This window comes from Phyllopteryx taeniolatus, chromosome 11 (assembly GCF_024500385.1).
Source record: "Phyllopteryx taeniolatus isolate TA_2022b chromosome 11, UOR_Ptae_1.2, whole genome shotgun sequence".
NCBI classification, from domain to species: Eukaryota; Metazoa; Chordata; class Actinopteri; order Syngnathiformes; family Syngnathidae; genus Phyllopteryx; species Phyllopteryx taeniolatus.
This window is the reverse complement of record NC_084512.1, coordinates 3,988,212-4,004,288: the sequence shown is the minus strand read 5'-3', so window position 1 is coordinate 4,004,288 and position 16,077 is coordinate 3,988,212. Positions and strand designations below refer to the sequence as shown.

The following is a 16,077-nucleotide window of genomic DNA, read 5'->3' as shown; positions in this document are numbered from 1 at the left end:
GAGAAAACCCACGTGGAGAACATGCAAACTCCACACAGGCGGGGCCGGGAGTTGAACCCCGGTCCTCAGAACTGTGAGGCAGATGTGCTCACCAGTCATTCACCGTGTCGCCTGTGAAAGAACATCCATACATCCATCCATTTTCTGAGCCGCTTCTCCTCACTTGGGTCGCGGGCGTGCTGGAGTCTATCCCAGCTGTCATCGGGCAGGAAGCGGGGTACACCCTGAACTGGTTGCCATCCAATCGCAGGGCACATAGAAACAAACAACCATCCGCACTCACATTCACACCTACGGGCAATTTAGAGTCTCCAATTAATGCATGTTTTTGGGATGTGGGAGGAAACCGGAGTGCCCGGAGAAAACCCACGCAGGCACGGGGAGAACATGCAAACTCCACACAGGCGGGGCCGGGGATTGAACCCGGGTCCTCAGAACTGTGAGGCTGACGCTCTAACCAGTCGGCCACCGTGCCGCCTGTGAAAGAACAATCAAACGTAATACTGCATGTAAAACACACTACATGTGAGCACTGCAATATCAGATCTTTCATTTGGGTTTGAACGTGTGAACCCACAAAAAGGATCCAAGCAGACACCTGCTTCCCACTTCAACTCAATACGCTTACCTTTCCAAAAATCCGAATGAATAGTTTTCACTGTCTTCATTCAGGTGCTTATTGTTCTAGTCACTAGTGTATTTGTGCAACTTGCCAAACCTGACGTTCAACAGATGTATTTATGTGAAGCCTTCTATGATTAGTTTAAGTATTCTGAGAACAGCGACTCATTTTACAAAAGAATTGAAAATGACAAATATCATCAGAACGTTAAAAAAACGTCATTATTCCTGGATAGGAAATAGCCCTTTGTAGTACTCAGTAGCTGACACTAGATGGCAGCAAAGTCAGTTTAAAAAAAAATGGCATTTAAAATTACTGATGGACTCGTCGTGTGATGATGGAGCAGCTATCAGCTGAAAAAAGAATACTCAGTCTTCACAATAGCTTTGCATTTATTAAATTGTTTAGAGTTTAGTGCATGAAAAGACATAATTACCCAATTATCCAGGGTACAGATTACTAAATTGAGGGAACAGATTATCAATGAATTTGATTTTTCTCATATCTTGGCACCAGGGGGGCTCAGTACATTTTACTTCTGAATCAAATTAAAAAAAAAAAATCATAAATTAAAAGATATTGCTGAAACATAAAATGTAGATGCATTTAACTGTACTCCCTGCAGCAAGAGCAGCTCATTAAAAACATGTCTGTAATGTTACATTTTGTAAGGAAGTGGAAGCTACTCAGAGAAATACACACAAAACAGACAATTACTACAACTAATTACAAAAAAAAAAAAACAATAAAACTTGATGTTCATTTTGTTTTTGTTGTTGTTTTAGGTTTCTCTTGACGGAGATTTTCCTTGCCTACGTCACCCAGTGCTTGCTTATATAGGCTTCATTTGGTCTCATGTGCACAAATTCATTGAGAGGTCAGTTGTGATTTGGCGCTATACTGTATAAAATAAAATTGAATTGCACTGAGTATGATTAGTGACAGCATCTACAGTATTGCAGCCATTTGCTAAACTCATTTAAGTTCATTTCCCCCCCTCATTAATGGATACACAGCACCCCATATTGACAGAAATTTCTTTTTTTTAAAAAGAACAACTGAAATATCACACAGTCATAAGTATTCAGACCCTTTGCTGTGACACTCATATTTAACTCGGGTGCTGTCCATTTCTTCTGATCATCCTTGAGATGGTTCTATACCTTCATTGGAGTCCAGCTGTGTTTGATTATACTGATTGGACTTGATTAGGAAAGCCACACACCTGTCTATATAAGACCTGACAGCTCACAGTGCATGTCAGAGCAAATGAGAATCATGAGGTCAAAGGAACTGCCTGAAGAGCTCAGAGACAGGCTTGTGGCAAGGCACAGATCTGGCCAAGGTTACAAAAACATTTCTGCTGCACTTAAGGTTCCTAAACATCACTGTGGCTGAGCTCCAGAGATGCAGTCGGGAAATGGGAGAAAGTTCTGGAAAGTCAACCATCACTGCAGCCCTCCCACCAGTCGGGGCTTTATGGCAGAGTGGCCCGACGGAAGCCTCTCCTCAGTGCAAGACACATGAAAGCCCGTGTGGAGTTTGCTAAAAAAAACACCTGAAGGACTCCAAGATGGTGAGAAATAAGATTCTCTGGTCTAATGAGACCAAGATAGAAATTTTTGGCCTTAATTCTAAGCGGTATGTGTATCACTTTTAATTTCTTGTTACAGCCTGTCCTACACCAGATAAACGATTCATAGAACTGAATTGCTTTCAGAGCTCAAAAATAAATAAAACACTACTGATCTCCAGTATATGTAGTGTCCTAATAAAAGTGGTCTTTTTGCCCCCAAAACTCTAATTAGAAAGAAATGCAAAGGATATATATCATAATATATTTCATATTATATCATAATTATAATACATTTCATTGAAAAAATAAAATACCTCTATTGTCAATCCTCATTTTTAAAAGTAAGTCTGAAGCTTTATTGAAGTTTTATGCAAGGCTTACTCTTGTTAATTTAGTAACACAGTATATTACACATAGAAATCTGGTCCATTACTTTTCTTGTCACAGTTAATTTACAGCTCTACAGCATGGCAGCATATACCCTGCACAAAGCTTGTCCAACCAAGGCCGCATGAGTTCATTTACACTGTGCAGCAGTGTGTGAAGTCAAGCATGCCACTGATTGACATGAAAGAGAGTAATGGTGACAAACTGTCATTTAAACCTCACGACTGCTTAACGGTTAATGATGCAGAAATACGTGAAATGCAGAATATTTAGTCGATACGACTCGAGATTAGATTTTCTGCAACCGCTCATTCAAAGTTAAATTTAGTGTAACATTTATGCCATTGACATGCTGTTTGCTTTCTTTTTGAATGCTTATCTAGTTGCAAAGGCTTCCACTCAATTTCATCCTATTGTTCCCATGTCTAGGTCTTCATTAAACAGCACGGAATTGCAAGATCAAGCACTGGCACCACAAACAATATGGATAGGACAATACAGGTCATATTCCTATTTCTAATAAGATGGATCTCCAAATTTTAGTACCATAATATTCAGGGTTAAATTGGCGCTTTGCACACAACATTGACAAGGCAATTATTTTAGCTTGTACACTTTAGAAAAGCATGTCAAGTTCCAAGCCAACATTACCCCCCTCTCCCTGATCTTTTTTATTTTTATTTTTTTAATTTTATTTTTCCAAGACATGTCTTTTGCTTCAAATCAAAGAAATATATTCATGTAACAGATTCACGAAGAATCATGTTCCCTGCACCCAGACTTAAAGGTCCCATGCCATCAAAATCCATTTTTTCCCACAGTTTTATGCATAAAAGGTCAAAATTAGCCTGTTACCTGGTTTAAGTTTGATATCTATGCGGTTTTTCAATTGAATGCCTTTGAACACCAAACAACAGACAAACAACAGGATTGGAAATCACCGACATTGTGTCATACTTTCACCAATTAATATTCAACTTACCTGCCCACTTCGTGGTTGCTACATGCCTACTCATCTCAGTAAAAATGTCAGAAATTCCTTAGCAATTCGGTACCAGAATTATGCTGCATTCGGGCACATTTCGTAGGGCAGTCGTCCACTAAAATCCGTTTAAATAAAAAATAAAAATAAAAGTGCTGCTTTTAAGGACACATATTGTTGTACGATTAAAATGTGATTAATCAAGATTAATTAATTACAAAGCCTCTAATTAGATTTTTTTTTTTTTATTCAGTCCCAACCCGATTTATTTATTTATGTATCTATTTATTTATTTATTTACTTGCATTAACCTTGTAGTGTTAACTGTTCATGTTTTTATTTTTGTATTTCATTCCATAAAATGCATTTTAGGTTAATCGAAAACTTTAAATTGTATGTGTTTTTGTTCGTGTGATTGGTTGTTTGTCTAAGTCTATGTATCCTGTGGTTGAATGTTGGCCAGTCCACCCATTTCTCGACAGAATAGGCCCAAGTGCTTGGCAGATTGTGTCAAACCCCAAGCATTTAACTCCTTTGCCCTTTTGGTCTATGCATTCTGACAATTGTATACAATTTCTCTCAAACACATAATTCCTTTTGGTACAATTACAGTATATACAGTATACAGGGGCTATGTGCTAGTATTTAACTTGTATCTTCACAGACGACATTGGGACATGGTGGCACGCTTGCTTTCTTCTCATTACGTCCTTCGACTGTGCAGTTGAGAATCCCAGCCTCATTTATCAAGCCTAATTGGTCTAAACCTGCAGAAAATGCTGCATTAATGTATTAACAATTCCCAGTGGGAGAGGAGGAGGGTGATATAAAATGCGGTGGCTGTCGATGTTTCCTCCAGGGCCATCTATGTTTCTCTGTTCTGACACGGAGGTGGTCACAAGCGACTTGTTGGCATGATACTCTGGGGTCTAGGCTATAGTGCACTAAAGTAGGCTTCTCTGTCACTTTATGCTATAACCTGTACCTGTACCATGATTATACTTGGCTTTGATACTGTCTGATGGGTATTTTCAGTATATAACACACTGTTTAGAATTGTTGGTGTAGTACAATTATGTAAAATTGCACTGAATCATACTGAGATGTGATTTAATATTGTGCCCTCCTCAAGTAAGAAACTAAGGTAGCCACAATTAGGAATAGCTCTACAGTATATGTCCAATCATCTCCTCAAATGCGTGTCCTAATTAGAGTCCGCCGGACGAGCTGGAGCCCATCCTAGTTATCCACCCTTTACTGGTCGCCAGCCAATCACAGGGCAAATACATCATATACAACCATTCACACTCACATTACAACCTATGGACAGTTTAGTCTTCATTTAACTCGACTTGCGTATTTTTGGGTTGTGGGGAAATTTGTACGGTATCATTTTTATCATGAGAGTACCCAGAGAAAACACACACGAGCATGGAGAAAACATGCAGCAGCCTAGTTCTACAGTATATATTTGTTAAAAAAAAAAGTTCATTATTCTGACATAAAACATTTCTTTTAATTTGAAGGTTATCGCTTCAAATTAAAAGAAATGTGTTTGTCATGATCTGTGCCCTGCTATTCCTCTTTAGGAGCTTGGATGGCACTGCACCCCTCTCTCTCTCTCTCTCCCCAGCAATTACCATCCCCTCGCCTCCGCACCTGTGCCCAATCAGCACTCATCACTGCCTGTATTTAAGCCTGCCTGACCCAGGGATTCAACGCCAGAGTATTCGCACTCATTTGTGGTACACAGGCCGACTCTCGTGTGTAAGTTATTATCCGAAGACCCGCCCCTGTACTTACCCACTTGTTCTCTTCCACTTCCAGTGCTCCTCATCCAGCCCTCTTCTTGCCCCCTGGGGGCTGGATTCTTTTTTGTCAAAAAGAAAGATACCCCCATCCTGAGACACCCCGACCCCTCCCTCCAGTTCGTTGTGGAGGTTGACTCCTCTGATACGGGAGCGTGGGCCGTCCTCTCCCAGCGGGATCCTGAAACCTAGAAATGACATCTCTGCGCCTTCTTCTCCCGTCGCCTGTCAACATCTGATGCAATTACGATGAAGGAAATCGTGAGCTGCTGGCCATCATCTGGGCTCTGAAGGAATGGAGGCATTGGCTGGAGGGGACCGCTTCTTCGTTCATCATATGGACCGAGCACAAAAAACACGCCTATCTCTGTTCTGCCAAGCGGCTTAACCCCCGGCAAGCTCGTTGGGCCCTATTCCTCAGTCGATCAAATTTTAGCCTCTCCCTCCGCCCTGGTTCTCGTAATGGCAAACTGGACATCCTCTCTCGCATTTATTTCACCCCCCCCCCTTCCAACTCGGGGGAACCGGACCACATCCTTCCCTCCTCCTGCTTTGTTGGGGCTGCCACGTGGAAGATCAAACAGGTTGTTAAGAAGGCTCAGAGAATCCAACCCGATCCCAAGACTGGACTACCTGACCGTCTCTTCGTGCCCAATTCTGTCCGCTCAGAAGTACTTTGGTGGGCTCATAACGCCAAACTAACCTGTCATCCTGGAATCACCCGAACCATTCAATTCATTCAACAGCACTTTTGGTGGCCCAGTCTGGCTAAAGACACCCGAGAGTTCATCCTAGCCTGCTCCGTCTGTGCCCGAAGTAAGGCTTCGCACCAACCCCCAACTGGTCTGCTGCACCCCTTACCCATTCGAGCCGTCATTGGTCCCACATTTCCTTGGACTTCGTTACAGGCCTAACCCCATCTGAAGGTTACACCATCATCCTTACTATCATAGATTGTTTCTCCAAGTATGTCCATTATGTACCCCTTCCCAAGTTGCCCTCTGCTTTTGAGACTGCTTACCTCCTGCATGTATTCAGACTTCACGGCTTCCCGATTGTCATTGTCTCGGGCTGAGGTCCTCAGTTCTCCTCCCAGGTTTGGAAGGAGTTCTGCAAGGCGGTGGCCGCAGTAGCCAGTTTGGCTTCTGGCTACCACCACCAATCCAACGGCCAGACGGAGCGGGCGAATCAAAACCTGGAGTCCGCTCTTCGCTGCATTGCTGCACGCAATCCCGGAGCACCTTTCTTCAGTGGGTGGAATATGCCCACAACTCCTTCACCAGCTGCGCCACAGGTATGTCTCCCTTTATGGCATGCTACGGTTTCCAACCTCCTTTGTTTAAGGAACAGGAGCATACAGTGGCAGTTCCGGCGGTGAGGGAGAACCTGTGACGTGTCCAATCTGTGTGGAAGGACATCAGGGCTGCTCTTACTCATTGAGTCGAGAAAAATAAGCGACTGACGGATCGTCATCGCTCTCCCACGCCAGAATATAAGGTGGGTCAAATGGTTTGGCTCTGTTCCCATGACTTCCCTCTCCAAACTGCATCCCGCTCACTCCACGCTTCATTGGTCCCTTTCCTATCACTAAAATCATCAATGCCACCTCAGTACGGTTAAAACTTCCCCTATCACTCAAGATCCAGCTGACATTTAATGTTTCTCTGCTTAAGCCAGTCTCCACCAGTACCCTTCATCCCCCCCCCACACACATACAAACACTTCCAGTGCTCCTCTCGTACCACCCGCTTCAACCACGTCGTTAAGCTCGTCCATCTCCTCACGGTCCCGCTTCCTGCTCATTCCTTGTTCCGACAGACCACTAGCACGCCTTAGATATACGAACTCTGAGCCACTTCAAAATAATAAATTCTCATGTACTCCCTCTGCCTCAGTCTGCTTTTGGGTCCAGTCCAATTCGATACGATTACGTATTGTGACAGTGTTTGCTTTTTGCGAATTTGTAGATTCTCAAAACATGTTACTGTCAAGTTAAAGTACAGTAAATCAGTTTAAATACATTTGGCTATTAGATATGAGTAGCAACGCAGTAACTTTCAAAATCCATATAATGAGTCTTCTGAAATTGGTAAGGGGTTAGATACTGTAGCAGGACGGAGAAACTCACACTTTGTCATTTGGGCAAAACACTAAGCAGCACGGGGACATACAAATGTGCTAAGGCAAACCTCTTGGTCAGGGGCTGAAAACTGAGAGGGTTCAAATAGGCAAATAGGTTGGCAACGGAAAATCAATCCATGGAAAAGTGCTGTAGCGTACCGAACACTCTGGCAATGAGCCCATCATCAGGAAAGCCTTAAATTGGTGGTCATGGCTGACTGGCAGAGTGGAGGAATGAGTGAAAAGGAGGAGCTTTGTTTTTTCAAGCCATATCCTTGTCTAATAGTTAAAAAATGATCTGTGCTATCTATAAGCAATAACCTTTTTGCGTGGGCATCAATTACAGATTTTCACTATTCGCTGCAGGGCTCGGTCCATATCCCCCGCCAATTGTACAGAGACATTTTAAATATGCAAAAACAGATAAAACAAAACATAAAATAAACACATTAGTCAAATCAATCAAATTTATGAAGTTGTTTTCCCCAAATGATAACTCCTCCTGTCACAAAAAACACTTTAACTACAACCTTTTCCTCAGCTGTAAGAAATAATTTTTCAATACTTGCTATCGCCAGGTTGTTCATTCGCTCCACACAATGGCAATTTGCGTTTTGGCAAACACAGTCCTGGGTGGGCCCAGTCAGAAGATCAGTTCCCACATTAATTTGGTGAGCAATCCACTTGGTGCCCATTTTTGCACATGCAAATCTTTAATAAATCAGGCCCTAAGCAGGCAAAGAGTCAACACAGACAGAGAGCAGGTGAGAAGAAAGGATAAATAATAAAAGCTCAGCATTGTTTACAAGAATTTTAGTAAAGTGGTATCATATTATTAAAAACTTTAGCAGTGGCAATGAGGAAATGTATAACCAAATGCTGTGTAATAATGGAGAAATGGTTTTGTCCATTGCCAAAAGAAATTATACAGTGGACCCCGTAATACTCACAGTTCAGCACAGATTTAAAAAAATAAAATTCCCATTTTTTTTAAAATGTTTTTTTCATTTTTCATTTTATTTATTTTTTTGGGGGGAGGGATGCCCCAATGGGGGAGGGATGCCCCAATGCTGCCCTATGGGGGCACAAGCCAGTGCAAACTGTAGGCCGGTCCCAAGCCCAGATAAATGCAGAGGGTTGTGCCAGGAAGGGTATCCATTTTAAAACAAATATGAGTGTTCATCTAAAGAAGATGCCTGAGGAATGAAGGAAAAGATTGCATGTGCCCATTTTTAAGAACAAGGGTGATGTGCAGAGATGTGGGAACTATTGAGGAATAAAGCTGATGAGCCACACAATGAAGTTATGGAAAAGAGTAGTGGAGGCTAGGCTCAGGACAGAAGTGAGTATTTAGAGAGACAGTCAGTTTATTGGTAGAAGGATGATGAGGATGGAGGTGCTAGGTAGGAGAGCTAGAGGAAGACCAAAGACAAGGTTGATGGATGTTGTGAGGGAAAACATGAGGGCAGTTGGTGTTAGAGAGGAGGATGCAGGATGACACGCTGTGGCGACCCCTAATGGGACAAGCCGAAAGAAAATAAAGAAGGGAGGGAACCAACCACAAAAAGGCTTTTGACAGGTGATCCCTGCTTAATCAAGAATATTTGGGGTTTAACAAGAAAACAAAACTCTTTATATATTTTCCCAGTGCAATTATAATGCACATCTATTTTCACTATTCACGGTCCGGCCCAGTCCTTATCCTCCGCGAATGGCGGGAATCCACAGTAATGCCTTTTTTTTCTACTTTTGTTTTTCATCCCATTTTATCCAAGTTACATGGATTCATATTCAGTGTTCCTAACAGTTTGTAGATTAATCTAAATCTAGAAAGTTTAGAAAGGGGAAGAGCCATGAAGGGTTTATGTTTAGCCTCCCACTTGAAACTAATTTTCATGGAAATCTTAGCCATTATCAAGGTGAGTTGATTTCCAGTTGAAGTGACATACTGGTAGCAAGTCGCTTGTACATTGATGGATCAATACTCGAGGCAGAGCACCAGGCGAGCTCTGTGATCTGCTCCAATGTCATTTTTGGTTAGGGTGAATTGTATATAAGGTGTAAATTCACTTACAACTCTATCAAACTATAATACCCTTACCCCTGAACGTACATAGGGAAACACCTAAACGCATATTTGTAAGTGGACTACCACACACATTCAGAACAACAAGGTTAACCTTCAGATGTGCTGCCCAAGCTGTTTGTACACAACTTGCTCACGGGTACCCAGACATCTAAGGTATCCCCCACTATCCCCTGCACATCCTTATTAATTAGAAAGAAATAATGTAAATTCATTCATATATATATAAAACACTGAATGCATTTGTGATGAAAATTTCTTTAGCAATCATGCTATTTGTGGTCCTTATTAGGAGTACTTGGTGGTACATAAAGTGTTTAATATATAGTAAGGTATTTTTACCGTGTATGGCACTTAAATTCCAGCTTTGTTCATTTCAATCTTAATTTATAGGATTTTGAATATCACACACTGTTTAATATGAGAAAAATATAATTTACTACTTTGTAAAACTGGGTTGTAATGCTGAGATATGTTTTCACTGTGAACTTTTACCTGTCCATTGGTCCTATACGAGAACTAAAAATGAAAGGAAATATAGTGTAGTTCCCCTCAAAGCAATTTTAATTTATTTGTGAGTACATATGGTATACTTGTTAGGAGAAAACAAATGACATTGAAACTTCCATCCATCCATTCATTTTCTGTACCGCTTCTCATCACTCGGGTCGCAGGCGTGCTGGAGCCTATCCCAGCTATCATCGGGCAGGAGGCGGGGTACACCCTGAACTGGTTGCCAGCCAATCGCAGGGCACATACAAACAAACAACCATTCGCACTCACGGGCAATTTAGAGTTGTCAATTAACCTACAATGCATGTTTTGGGGGTGTGGGAGGAAACCGGAGTGCCCGGAGAAAACCCACGCAGGCACGGGGAGAACATGCAAACTCCACACAGGCGGGGCCGGGGATTGAACCCGGGTCCTCCGAACTGTGAGGCTGACGCTCTAACCAGTCATCCACCGTGCCGCCGACATCGAAACTTAACAATCAATATCTAATGTCATTGCCTGGTTGCACTGCAAGCATTAAATGACTGAAACAGACGGGGACAAAATCCATGCTGCTTACTGCTGCCAGGAGACCATTAACTGCGGAAATGTCAAATGTTATATCTAAAGTTGACTTTAATTAGAGAGAGAGAGAGAGAGAGAGAGAGAGAGAAACAGACAGACACACAGACTGAGAGAGACTGGTCTATTGGTCATATCTTGATGTTGGTAGTATTTTTTTGGGGGGTGCTTTACTCTGTGACCCTTTTTACGCAATGGGCCCTATAAGATCCCAAATAGCAGGCGCTAAATTGCTCGTTCGCATGAACAGATTGGCACAGTTGGAAACAGCAGTATAAGTGGTGGAGAGCGCCATATTGTACAGTATTAGATATTAAAAAATATATATACAACGTTGAGGTGATGGAATTGGAAGTGTGAGTGGAACATATTACTGAGTTACAGAAAATAAATCGAGTTTCGATAATTTCAGGGAAGCCAGCAACTGCATACTCAATCAAGATATCAGACTTTATTTCTATAGCACTTTTCATACATACAAAATGGAGCACAAAGCAAACAAACTCAATGCCACCGGCACACAAAAACAGACATAGCACAGAAATTCCCCTCAACCACCTTTTCTTTTACACATAGTAAAGGGTGTTAGAGCACTGAAAGAAGGAAACTCAAGCACTATCTTACTTTCAGCAATTTGCAGTGAGGAAACACTCGAGGTAGGATAAAATGAATTCATAAAATCTGTCAATATCCATGTTTTTGTTTTTTTTATTTTAATTATCTCCCAGGACCTGAAGTGGGCGACCAACATCAACTCCGTCCTCAAAAAGGCCCAGCAGAGGATGTACTTCCTGCGGCTTCTGAGAAAGCATGGCCTGCCACCGGAGCTGCTGAGACAGTTCTACACAGCGGTCATCGAATCAGTCCTGTGCTCTTCCATCACAGTCTGGTTTGGTGCTGCTACAAAAAAGGACAAACTCCGACTGCAACGGACAATCAAAACTGCTGAAAGGATTGTCGGTACCCCCCTACCCACCCTTGAGGACTTGCACGCTGCCAGAACTAAGACAAGGGAGTGCAAAATCCTCTCGGACCCTCCCCACCCCGGTCACCAGCTCTTCCAGCTCCTTCCCTCAGGTAGGCGCTACCGATCAATGCAAACTACAACTAGTAGACATTCCAACAGCTTCTTCCCTCTTGCAATCAACTTCTTAAACAGCTAACTTACAATTCCATTACAACAAGCTGGCAATTTTTTGACTTGAGTTCGTTGTCACATTTCTGTGGGGCCAATTATGTATTACTCGTGCACTCACTGTAGTTGTCTCGCCGTGCTGCACTATTTGCATATAATGGCCACTCATGCCAGAGTAGCATCTGCTCCATTTGCACACTGATTGAAGAGTATCTGTAACATTTGCACAACCATTGTCCCAGATTATCGCACTACTCGTCACTTTAAACCGCATACACTCCTTGAAGTCTCAGTGCCCTTTGCACAATGGTCATTGCACCGGACTATTGCGATATTAGCCATTCAACTGAGGACTCTGCATCTTTTTGCACAATTGTTGTTTGTTGTTGTTTTTTGTCAATGTCTTTATGTCTCCAAAGTGTTCTGTAAATTGACTGTCTGTTGTACTAGAGCGGCTCCAACTACCGGAGACAAATTCCTTGTGTGTTTTGGACATACTTGGCAAATAAAGATGATTCTGATTCTGAAGTGTTTAGGAATAGGATGTATCCGCTCATCCTGTGTAAAATTACATTTAAAATCACAGCACACCCAAAAAATTGCTCTGCATCTCAATTACTGCAGATAGTGCACTGATATGACCCAGACCCAGAAATGCTGAGTTGAAAGGAGTTTTGTCATGGGTGATATATGGCATGACTCCTCCTTGTGACTGGCTCCAAGTCAGTCCTTAGATCATTCAGAAGCTCCAAAATTACATTGCTGAATAGACAAAATGCCACAATAACGTCTGTTTCCGACACTTCAAAAGTGTTTACAGGAGCGGAAAAGATCCACTCTCCCCCTCGCCTCTCGTTTTACTTCCACCTCATCCTCGCCACAATAACCGCAGTCATTGCCTTTTCAGACGCAATATTTAAAGACACAAAATAAGCCACTGCAGTTCATCTCAGGTAGGATCAATCACATTGCGTTTGCTAAATGAATCTATTTGCACCTCCCACAATATGCCAAATTACCTCCGCAACAATCTAAAACACAGAATCCTGGGTACGACCAGTTAATACATCAGCTTCCACGTTTGCATGAAAAATCAGGTTTGCCCCATTTTTGCACATGCAGACCTTTAGGGAATCTGGCTCAGTGAATCTTGAATACAAATGTATTCAGATGTATTTACATCCAAATATACAGTGGTGCCTTGAGATACCAATTTAATTTGTTTTGTGACAAAGCTCATAACTCAAAACATTCATTTATCCAATCATCTTTCCACACTGAAATGAATGGAAATGCTATGACATTCTCCCCAACAAAATCAACAAAAATGTCTTGTTTTTTTTTTAAAAAGTAAAATATATATATTATAATATTGTCCATCCATCCATCCATTTTCTGAGCCGCTTCTCCTCACTAGGGTCGCGGGCGTGCTGGAGCCTATCCCAGCTGTCATCGGGCAGGAGGCGGGGTACACCCTGAACTGGTTGCCAGCCAATCGCAGGGCACATAGGAACAAACAACCATTCGCACTCACAGTCATGCCTACGGGCAATTTAGAGTCTCCAATTCATGCATGTTTTTGGGATGTGGGAGGAAACCGGAGTACCCGGAGAAAACCCACGCAGGCACGGGGAGAACATGCAAACTCCACACAGGCAGGGCCGGGGATTGAACCCGGGTCCTCAGAACTGTGAGGCTGACGCTCTAACCAGTCGGCCACCGTGCCATTATAATATTGTACATAACAAAATTAAAAATAATTTAAATCATTAAACAGTTTGGGCTCTCTCTTTCATCACTCTTTAAATCACTCTGCTGCATGACAAACATTTTGTTCTCTGTGGCTCATGTAGCGTATATGGGGTTAAATAAAAACGTAATTAATTTAGGAGGAAATAAGCCTGGGTTACTTCCGGTTTAACGTAATTTTAAGTTTCAATGTTATAAATCAAGCTATTTTGTCTCGTAAAGGGGAACCACGTCAATTTTTACATGTATAAAATTTAGCAGAAGGCGACGACAAACCTTTTGTCAGTCTTGTAATCTGAAGGTTGCTACAGGAATTACATAAGAGTTCTCGATAACCAGATAACCAGAAATGATACAGTTAATTAATTTTATAGAAAATTTAATGAGATCTAACATGGGAATCTACCGGGAAACAATGCAGAAAACAAAACATAACAAAGGACAGACGAACATTGTCAAAGGAGACTGACTTGTGATGTGAGGTAGGGAATGAGCATGGGATGGCATATAGCTGGGGGTTCCTGTTCTTGTTAGTTTAAACCCAAATGTGCACTAATCTGTACTTTTAGTAGACCAAAAATTGGATTTACGTTGCGCGCACATCCTCTTTAATCCCTGTAATGAATGTTTCAATTGTATGTGGTTGTTGAGAACACTGTAATATTTGTAATGTGGCATTTGCATCATCATTTGCACAATGATTGAGGATTATCTGCAACATTTGCACAATCAACATTGTCCCAGATTATCGCACTACTCGTCACTTTAAACCGCACACACTCCTTGAAGTCTCGGCGCCCTTTGCACAATGGTCATTGCACCGGACTATTGTAATATTAATCATTCGAACTGCTCTAAGTGCTTGAGGACTCTGCATCTTTTTGCACAATTGTCAAAAAAATAATGTACCGCCATTACCAGATAACTAGCAACCCTTTACTGCTCAGTGACTGTTTTTTTTTTTTTTGTCAATGTCTTTATGTCTCATAAGTGTTCCCTGTCAATTGACTGTCTGTTGTCGTACTAGAGTGGCTCCAACTACCGGAGACAAATTCCCTGTGTGTTTTTTGGACATACTTGGCAAATAAAGATGATTCTGATTCTGATTCTTATTTGTGTTGTGTGGGGTGAAACATCTCATCCGGTTCAGTTGACAAACAGGTTTGACATCAGACATTCAAATTTGCAGAAATACAATCACTAGTGGCGCTACTGTGATGGTAACACTGGTGGCGTTCATGCATAGTTCTTAAAATATTATATAACATTCAAATCCAGTGAAGATTGTGATTAGTTAATCCGGGGTTGCAGTAGATTTCCACTACCTGTGGGTGTCGCTAGTGCTCCATTGTTAAATATATTGTAGAAGTTATCATTTATTTGCTTAGCTTGCATTAGTATTATGGACGATTTTGAGAAAGGGAGATGTCTCGCCTTCAAGAAGATGACTCAGCAGGAATCATCAGAGAGAAGGACGTGGCCGGGACGTGGCAGGTGTTGGTCCCATGTTTTCACCTTGAAACCCTACCCTTAGTGTGTTGTGTCTTGTAGCTTACTACGTTATGTCTTGTAAACTTAGAAACCTCCTTATTTTCAAATAAATGCAGGAGCGACGGGAGAGATTGTTTAGAGCGTGTTGAGAGGCTGTAATCTGTAATCTTTACCAGTACAAATTAGACCCAAAACAGAATATAGACCAGGGATTCGTCAATATCCATTAAAACCAGATGCACATGAAGGAATCAAACCGGTAATCGAAGCACTAATTAAGGCAGGAGTTATAGTGGAGTGTCCAGAATCACCATGTAACACACCCATTTTTCCCTGTAAAAAAGGCCCCACCTTCAGTGGGTTGGAGACTTACAGGCAGTAAATACTGCAGTAATACAGAGAGCAGCATGCGTACCAGATCCACACACATTGTTAAATTCATTAAGACCAGACGCTACTGTGTTTACAGTAGTGGACATAAGTAATGCATTCTTTTCTGTACCAATAGAAAAGAACAGTACATTTTGGTTTGCATTTACATTTGAGGGCAAAAAATATACATTTACTAGATTACCGCAAGGTTACTGTGAAAGTCCAACCATTTATTCACAAGTTATGACAACACGCATGTCTTCTGGCATCTCCAGATGGAGAGACATGCAAAGATTCATTGGCCTTACTGCATCATCTAACAAAAGAGGGACATAAAGTTAACAAAAATAAATTGCAATGATGTAAAAGGCAAGTCAAATATCTCGGCCATAATTTAAGTGTAGGAGGAAGGACTATATTAGAAGACAGGAAAGCTATAGTCTTAAAAAATCCTAAACCACAGACGAAGAAACATATAAAAATAATTTTTAGGTCTGACAAATTATTGTAGAGCATGGATTCCAAACTATGCAGAAATTGTTGCACCATTGTCAAAATTAATGTATGAAGACAAACTTAAAATGACATCACCTGTTTAATGGAGTACAGAGGCAGAAAAGGCATTCTGTGACATTAAACAACATTTGGCGTCGACTACTGCGCTGGGCCTTCCA

General features: G+C 41.6%; 1 long non-coding RNA gene across 4 annotated transcripts in view; it reads left to right on the top strand.

Annotated features, from left to right (window-relative positions):
* The window catches only part of LOC133486174 (uncharacterized), a 56,941-nt gene extending 45,101 nt beyond the window's left edge, over positions 1-11,840 (top strand). The window contains exons 2-5 of one of the 4 annotated variants that reach the window (XR_009790945.1): positions 1,997-2,198; positions 5,201-5,312; positions 5,395-6,872; positions 11,385-11,840. This is a non-coding gene — a long non-coding RNA (uncharacterized LOC133486174). Of the gene's footprint in view, positions 1-292; positions 2,199-5,156; positions 5,313-5,394; positions 6,873-11,384 lie in introns of those variants that run through there. The other 3 variants (XR_009790947.1, XR_009790944.1, XR_009790946.1) reach the window with 3 other exon arrangements.
* The last annotated feature ends 4,237 nt before the right edge of the window (positions 11,841-16,077 follow it).